Raw genomic sequence first — 9,924 nt, forward strand, 5'->3', positions numbered from 1 at the left:
GCTTCTCCTTTATCTGCATTTTATGTGTTCTCTTGAAATGGCAGATTGTCACTTGGCTATCCTGTTGAGTTTGTCCTTTGGTGTGTGTTCATTTCTGCAGCCACTGATAGGGGTCTATTTGTCTATTTGTTTCATTAGCAGAACTATGTGGGATAGACAGGGTTTGGTATCAACGTGCATAAAGGCTTTGTATGTGAGTGATAAAATGTCAGTGGCAGACTGAAAATGCATGTGAATCTTTGCAGGTATGGGATGTATTAGCCGTAACCTGTACTATACTGGACTCCTGAAGGGGACTTACAGCACAGTGAATTGAGCAAATGAAGTTGCTTATTGTTCATGTGTGACAGTGCCAGAATTTATAATTGTCTGTTTTATTTTCAATGCGTAGCAGGTATTGTGACATTATTTGCCAGGGAGCTATGCAGCTCCCTGGGAAATTTCTTCCATGCTTTTATGAATAGTGAACCGCAGTGGTAAAACAACAGGATAATGTCATAAACAACAATTTAATATCCTTACACAGAAGTTTATACTGTGAAGTTACTTTCTGAACAGGACACGCATAGATAAGTGACTTGGTTAGAGTTTTAATGAAGGCTGAGAGGTGTTTTATTGACAGTCAATTAGCATGTTATTAGGGATCATTTTATTAAGGGAATTCAAATTAATAATTAGACCAAAGAAAGCAAGTGTTCTGCATCTCAAATAGGATGTGTAATTCCTTGCAGGGCATGTTCTAAATGGCTGCAGGGACAGAAACATACACAGAAAGCTCTTCTGAAATGCACAATGCTATTAGAAATGTGTGTGATGTACTCAGGAATATAGGTACAAAATTTAAAGGATGTACGTGGATAAAGAGTCAGAACCCAGAACAAAGGAATCACATAGTGTTTATAAACTTGTAAAAAAGGGAGTTACCAGAGGAAGAGTAAAGAGATATTGCTCCACAGCACAGAAGGACAGAGAACTGCTCTTACAGCCAAGCAGGTGGCTCTGACCTCAAGGCCAGGGTACTAGTGACCAAGACTAGCTTGAGAACAGAATCCATCCAATGGGTCTCATAAGGAATCTTCACACACAAAATGTTATTCTCTTACAGTTTGCTGGGTAGGAGCTTGAAGACTTGAGTACTCCTGTTGTACTGTGCACTTTACCAGCTCAGATACTGTGTGGTCCTACAACATCACTAATACCATTAAGGGTAAAAGAAGTACATGGAGAGCACAGTGTGTAACGTGTTTATCACCACAGAATTTCAGCTTGAAAAAGAGCTAATGTGACCCATTATGGGTTGCTTTAAGAAAGTGTCTTTTGAAGCTTACTCTATCATTGGCAAACACAGATAAATTATTATTTCTTCTTCATAAACAGATTCAATAACATTGGGCCAAACAAGACAAGAGAACCACCTGTAGAAATGCATATAAATGCAAATATTAAACATATAGATTAGATTAAATCATCAATATTAATACATACCGGTGGGTTGTATTTATAAAAGCTCATTTGGTTCTACAGAACCTCAGTAAATATATTGCAGCAGGTGTGACATAGCTAAAGGGCTCACTAGACCTTGTACATGCTTAAGAACAAGTTTCAGTCATCTGATCCCTTAAGTACTGATCTACTATAGTGTGAACCTATGTTGCTTTGCCAGTTAAAAAAGACCCTGTGGTTGTAATAGTAAATCCTCATTTAAATAGATGAACCTAAGGGTTAAATATCCTGAGTCTGGACCTATGCCATGTAGAAGGGAGGTTCCAATATGTCCCAGAGTTTAGTGACTGATTCCTGCCCCTAGTTTATATAAGAGGAGTTTGTACATGGTTCATTCTCTTGTTTTCTACCTAGCACCAGGGGTGGATGTGCTGAGAGCCTAGAACATAAGACCATAGTATCTAGCTTTGAGCTTTACCTTGACCAACACTTTAGTGTAGTTGAAAATCAGACCCCAAGACAAGAAGGATAAGAAGGAAACGGGTAGCTTCTGGAGAACCCCCCCGCCAGAAGGGATATTTCCTATTCTAGAGAGGCTTCCACCGGAGGGGATCCATTCAATAAAGGCGTCTCTCTAGTGGCGAGAATATTCCTTCACACCTTTACTGTCTCCTACAGGAATTAGACATGTTCCTTTGCACTTGCTTACCATTATGTTTTCAAATTGCTTCTCCATTTGCTGTTCTCAGGAAGTGCCTATTTTTGATACTGTTCAATAAACCACATCTTTTATCCATAGTGTAACAGTGTTTTACTCAGCAGCTGAGATTAACAAATGGAGATCAATTGGCCACCTCTTTCACCCATTAAAGACAGTACCTTATTACTTATTTAGCCTTTTTAAATGTCTACTAACATTTGACTGTATTTATATTAATTGTCTTATTGGGTACTGCTGTCAATTACAGGTGTAGGGGGTACCTCCAGCTGTTAACCCCTTACAGGAACAATAATTTTAAATAAAAATATTTATTTAAAATCTTAAAAATTTCAAACAGTCACACTTGCGGTTTTACAGCATCCATGCAACATTAACTTTCTTGCCACAGCTGACCTTAGTTTCCACCACAGTTTCCTTAGGGCCTATCCCAGATCTCAGGGAGGGTTAACTCTTACCATTCCGGACTCATCCACTGCTTGGTTCGGTAATCCGATGCACCTTAGCACCCCTTTACCACTCCGCCAAGCCTTCCCATCTCAGTAATACAGTGCTCAACCAGCACCCCTTTACTATTCCGACCGGGATCACCAATAGTCCTTCTTCTTGCCCCAGGCCTCCTTAACCCTATCCTGTGTCTTCCCTATATTGTGGGTCTCTGACTTGTGGGATGTCCACGGAAAACTAATTTCCATTACACTCCTAGGGGGGGCAAGAAACTACCCGTGCTAACTTCCCTATCTCAGACACCTAGTGCCTGCTAACTACAAACTGCTATGCTAGGTTCTACCTTTCTTTCCGTCCTGCTGTAGATCTTCTTCAGGACAGAGTTTCCTTCTCTTCTTCTCTCTTCTCCTCCCATTAAAGACATCAACTCTAGGGTGTGGCCTCCTTTTATACCCTCTAGCACCCTCTGCTGGTGGGGGAATAAATTACACCTTTTTATCCTTGAGCACCACCTGTTGGCCAATTACCCAAATAACACTCTCAACAATTTTAACACATACTCACACACATTATTCAATCAACTTTTAACCACAAATCAATTACAACATTTGGTTCACCCTCTTACACAGGGGCAAAAAAGATAAATTAGATTGGTAGAATTTTAAATATAGGTCTATGGTTGGGGGCTGTTCCATGGGTTACTTGGTAACAATACACCCTAAGACCACTCACAGGTTGACCCACATGAATTGGTTGTTTCAAGCTTAACTGAAAATTATAATAATGGTGTTACAATCACAAATGTTCAATATCTACTAAGTGTAAGAACCGCGACAAGCTCTGATATAAAACGACACCATCTAAAAGATGGCAAGGTCATAAAGAAGTCAGTACGAGCGATCCTATTCAAATTGTGAAATATTCATTTACTTTGAGGTCTTAGAGTTTTTCAGGGAGGGGGTTACCTTGTAATCACACAAAAAATCCTGAGTAAACAATGATTTTGAGGTATTCTAATTCATACTGTAAATGAGGAGATGTTTATGCTTTTTTTAAAAATTAAGTTTAGCCATAAAAAAATGACGCTAATACAAATTTTAATAAACTGGACTCAAAGGGGTAATTTTACTAAAGGGCGAGGTGACTAACGCTGGCGACGATTCGCCATGAAGTGAATTGGAGTGCATAGATCTTCCTCAATCTTCTGTTACTTACATCATATTTTTTAGTGGAAATGTTTCTAAGTCCAAAAAACACTGACGTCTTTCTCAAAAGTCCTCAAATTTTTTTTGGGTAAACTGGTTCCCCCATACATTTTCTAACATATGGAACATTACAGTGGGCTCATGTGTAGGGCATTATAACAACTCTATTTTCTTTATTAAAGTTCCCTGGACTTGTGTAATGTAATGTATTCGCTGCAACATATACGTCCATTCTACTTTATAATTTCCGGCTGTATGCAAATTAGACTGAGCTAAGACCTCTAAAGAAGTTGTACTAGGCATAATTGAACGCTAGTGCATCTTTGATTTTATTGGCGAAGTAACGCTAGTGAAAATTCAACAGCGTTCGGCTAAGAAGATCCGTATCCTATGAAACCAGGGCCGCTATAGACAACGGACTTATGGACACAGCTCCCCAACTATGCATGCACATGTGATGTCATTTACATGCACACCGACCAACGTCCAGACACCCAGCTCCACTGCCAGATTTAGCCAGCAAGGTATGGCAAGGTCTGGGGAGAAATTTTATATATAGGTGCCTTTACAGATATATATAAATATGGCCTTCCATGAAACCTTTCACCTTGTCAGAATTTGTGTATTGTATATTGGTTGTATATAAATAAAGGATAATAATAATAATTCTGTTTGTAATCAGTTTGAACAAGCCCATACTCTGGATGTACAGTATAGAACTTTCACAGAAAGCTATGGCAAACAGCTTTCCAGCCATTCTGCTATGGCAAACAGCTTTCCAGACATTCATGGGAATTTTATGGATTATCATGGCTTTTTTTCTTCCTGAATGAAAACATCATGTGTATGTTATTGATTGCTATTACTTTTCTCTTTATGAATGAATTGATTTAACATCCCAGATGATTTCTTGCTCTTAGTGGTACGGGAAATTGCTTCCTGCTCTCAAACTACAGGTCAAGGTATAAGTCTGAGAAATAATTACTGATCTCGACCTTACCTAGCGGGGTCCCCACAGAGGTGTCATTCACTTAGCGACTGGGCTATGCTCCTGAACTCATGTTAGCATCTCAAGCAAATCCTCTCTTGGGGAAATTGCTTCCGTTGCTCCACATCTTGTTCCTTAACAAGCCTTTATACTTACCTACAATATGATCACTTATAGCAAGGAACACTGATACTACTTAAAAGGCAACATACACAGACATTATCATATTTCGATCCATAATCAGGTTGTATGGAAAAGCCAGACTAGCCATTGAGACAGTGTATATGCACATTAAATAGATATATGAATATATTAACAGTCTGTAAAGCGCATTTGGCCCTACTTTAAAGCTAAATAGGTTGAAATAAGGTTTACTTATACATTATTATTAGTATAATATTTTGTCATTATTTTCAACGATACACAAATGCAATTTACCAATAATTTAGTCTGCATGCATACTGTACTCCATCCTGATCTTTTAGATTTTTTTTTCTTTTTTGGCATCTACAGGTCAATGGAAATGCACTAAGATGTACAAGGGGATGTTGACGCATTTTATACCAGAGGAGCGACAGCCTTTCAAGAATGTTGTAGCAATGTACAGTATTAACAATTTTTTACATTTTTTGCAATTAAAATGGTGCAAAACAACCCATTGTACCAGCAGCCTTTATCCCTGCCCCTATAGCAGAACATATATACAGATATTTACACGTTCTTGTATGAATGAGGCCCAGATACATCATGTATGTCATAATATGTTTTTATAGGTAAATGCTCTGTAGTCATTTCCCAGCAATGGCAGAGCCTTATTCCTGGAACATATCTAGTGACTCAGTCAATTGAGTAGATGTTGGTTGTTGGTTGGCCATGTGACATTGTTACATTATGAGAGTGATTGCTTCAGCCTCTCTCTGCTTTCTTTCCTACGGTAATAGATTACATTTATCTTTATAAAAATGTGCCTTCTGCACATGTGCCAGCAAGAACTGCAAGATGGACCTTATTTTGCCAGGGTTCTATGTATGACAGCAGGATCACTGAAGCAAGCAGATGTCAGCTTACACCCATATAATACTGAAGGCACTCCAAGCAGAATACCACAAGCTGACATCTTTGAATTACAAAATTTTTAATCAGTTTTCCCACTTTTAACTTGCACCTTGCAACAGTAATCTGCTTTATTAACACATTTTGTGGAACATGTAACTAAGAACATGAACTCTTTGGTACCCAAAAAGGGGGTTGTGCTGGCCAGTGATATCGGTGATTCTATGGATTAGGTTTTGGCTGTAACTTATAGTTTCATGGTTAAGACTGCCAAATGTTTGGCCTTTTGGTAGGGGTCAGTGCAGAGGATCTCTTATTCTGCATACATAAAGTGATGTGATCCCACCTTCATTGCACCCCTACTTTAATATTCACATATGTTTGTTGCTAAGTACAACTTGCCTTTTCACAATTAAATATTTCATATTCCCAAAAACACATCTTTGTTTTAATGTGTTCATTCAGTGTTATTTCTAAAAAAAAATGTGCTTAATCCTGCCCATCTGTCTATATATGATTGGCTGGCAAGATTATTGTCACTTCTTGTATTGTTTGGTAATTTCTTAACTCACGTTGGGCCTTTATTTGAGCAGTAAGCATTACACATACAATATGCCTGGAAAGTGTTACAGATCAGTGACCCATACAAAGATTTATGTACTGTCCATTACCTTATGACCCTGTCACCCTAAACACTGAGGGCAGCTGAGCCAGGATCACAATTTTATATATGAAGGTTGGTTTTCTGTTTCATTCTATTGTATCCTATAAAAGGATCCTATTTAAAGTTTAACACATATTGCTGCTAAATAACAGAGCATTTGTAGTTCAGCGTGGCTCCCTCACCTATATGTCCTGGTTTAATGATATTAAGGGAAATGGAAAGGTTAAAACTAAGTAAGCCTTATCAGAAAGGTCCACCTAAATATACCAGTAAACCCTCAAAGTAATGCTGCTCTGAGTCCTCTGTCAAAAGAAACACCACATTTCTTTCCTTCTATTGTGAACTCATGGGCTTCTGTATCAGACTTCCTGCCTTCAGCTTCAACCTCTTTGCCCCGGGCATGAGCATGCTCAGTGTGCTCCTCTTCCCCCCCCTTTTCTGCTGTAATCTGAGCCCAGTGCTATAAGTGAGCAGGGAGAGACTCAGGCAGGAAGTGATGTCACACCAAGCTAATACTGCAGCTGCTATCCTAAACAAAAAGAGAGCTTCTAGAGCTTTTTACTTAGGTATGGTAAAACATTCTACAGAATAAATATAGCATTCTGGCTTGCACTATTGCAGCTAATCTATTGGCAATAAAATGCCTCTGTAGCTTTCCTTCTTCTTTAAATAGGAGTGGAAACGTGGTAATACATCTTTTAAATATTAGCATGCACCATACTGTACTTCACTACTACTTGCACCCTCAGCCTCTTATACCCTCTTATATCCCTTATTAGGGCAAAGACAGATACGGTGTAAAAGGCATTTTTGTACAATTCCACAGGGGAATGTCATTTCAGTGGGTTTCGTTGCCCATGGGAGAAGAGATTTCCTGTTGGTGACAAAGTGTCCCATCTGCCTTTGCCCTAAAGATTCAGTGGATCTGCCCTGGTTTGTTCAGTGCACCAATACAAAAGTATGTGACAAATTCAATTTCACACTTTTTTCAGCAAAATTATTCTGGACTTCAATATTTTTTCAAGCAACACTATGATCAAACATGAAATGTAAAAGCCTTTAATTTTGACACTGTTTTAAATTTAATAGTAGGCTCCTTTTTCTTCTTAAATGGAATCTAAGGTCATCAACCAAGAACAACTATCTAAGAACAACAGGAGGAAATAAAATATTAAGAGAAGAATGTGAGCTGAGTGTACAAGGCATCAGTGATGTTATTCTATATTTAGCATTCTCCTGTGCCTACCCTTTATTCTGCCCGATATTTATTTCTACCATTCAAGAAGAAGATGACAAAGAGATCTGTGTTTTCTCCCAGTAGAAAAAAGGGGTACAAGTTCAGAAAGATTTGCAACCTCCAGGTTGCGCTTCTAGATTTTAATACATTTCATTTAGTGGGCCATGGGTCTAATGGTGCCCTTTTGGGTCTTGGGCAAGCAACCTTTTATCTAAACCGAAATGAGGGACATAGAACATTGTAAAGGTTTCCCATGTACTAATATGGGAGTTAGAAAGGACTTCCCAGAGAGCCGCTTGCATTCTAAAGGGTTAAAGGACATCCCCTTTACCAGCGGCAAAACAGCTCCAAACCGGATCAGATATTTTTAAAAACTTTTCCTCTTTGAACTTACTTTTATTATGCTTTTGGGAGTAAATACTAATGACAGGAGTTATTTGAGGGGAACTTGCAGAAGGAGAAGGGGCTGTCATCACCGTGTCCCTGGAATGACCAAGATGCAGCTTATGGTGACACTTTGGAAAATGAGTGACAAGTACTCACTGGGGCTAGCTTTATACAAGCATGTCCCTTCTATCTTTAATTCATTAGTATGAATGGATTTTTAATTGGAAAAAAATGAATTGTAAAAGGAAGCTATGATTGATGGTTGGCTTTCACCCATTTAAGTAGAGATGAGGAAGGAGGGGCGGAGGACAGGCACAAAAATGGAGAGTGGAAGGGACAGAATAAGAGGTACAGACATTTCCCTGGACAATTGCCAGCAGTGAATATGCAAACATCAAGTTATCATTAGCAATGCAGACATGGTTTCCATACATGAATACCAAGATTGCCTGCCATGCCAGTTTAACCTTAAGACTGTTATAGAAATTATGTATGTTTTTGCGAATAGCCATTTATTGAGGGAACTCCCATCATGTGACAGAGTAACAGTACCAGAACTCACACTCAGTATTTCTTATTTGTTCCATTTAACTTACATAGTGCATCATATACAGTATGACTACAATATCCCAGTACATGTTGATAAAACAGGAAATAATGGTTCAGTATAGGTGTTGTTTGCAACTGTTATGTGCATTGCCAGGCATACAAAAATAGGCACAGAATTGTGCACATTAATAAGCACCAGCTCAGCTCAGTGGCAAAGAACCCCTGTACTTAACTTAATACCTGACTTGGTAATCGGTAAGTGCAGGGTTATCTTTGAATCTTATATATGTTTGTGCAATTTATTAACTGGTGCACATTTCAGTGCCTAATTCTGGTGGCTGCAATTATGCTGGAATTATTGGAAAGAAAATTTTTTGTCTGTGAAATATATGGTGGGTGGGCACTATTCACCACAATGAAAAAGGTCATCATGTTGCACTATGGCTGTGCTGCACTATCTGGCACATGGCATATGGATATTTTTGGCTGGCATGGTCTATTCACTTCAACACAAGTCTAAAGGTGGCCATAGATGTGAACATAAAGTCGCAGGAATCACAGGAAATCAAATGCTTGGTCAAAATGGACCCCACTATGGGGGAATAACATCAAAATAAAGTACCTGGGTGATAGTGTAGGGTCAGGTGCGCTTAAGTTATTTGCTCAGTAGAAGGCGGAATTTGAGCTACACAATCAGATGTTATTTCGATTTTTGCAATTGCAACATGTATTTCATGCCCAGTTCCCTGAGGGGGCTCCACGAGTAGCTGAATCAAATGGAATGTGATATCCAAAGACCTGAGTTGACCAAGCCATTTTGTTACAGGGGCAGATTGATCCCATTACACATGTATGTCAAAAATGGGCCTAGGACTTCACATCTTTGGATGAGGAAGCCTGGAATGACATACCTGAAACAATTCCAGACACTAAGTTAAAGACCGTTTTATTCATATTAAATTCTTAAATAGAGAGTACTTAACTTTCACACCGGCTGGCATGAATATATCAAGGTTATCCGGATATCTGTTTCAAATGTAATCTCGATAATGGTACTTACCTTCACGTGGTTTGGGAGTGCCCCAAGATCAAGCAATTTTGGGCCATAAATACTTTCGTATATAAATGACTTCCCAACATACGGACACCCGCATTTTGCCTTCTGGGCTACTTTGAAGGGCTTACATTGTCTTTCAGTGACAACAACTTTTGTACTATGCCAGAAAAGCCATC

Source organism: Xenopus laevis, chromosome 5L (assembly GCF_017654675.1).
Source record: "Xenopus laevis strain J_2021 chromosome 5L, Xenopus_laevis_v10.1, whole genome shotgun sequence".
Lineage (NCBI taxonomy): Eukaryota > Metazoa > Chordata > Amphibia > Anura > Pipidae > Xenopus > Xenopus laevis.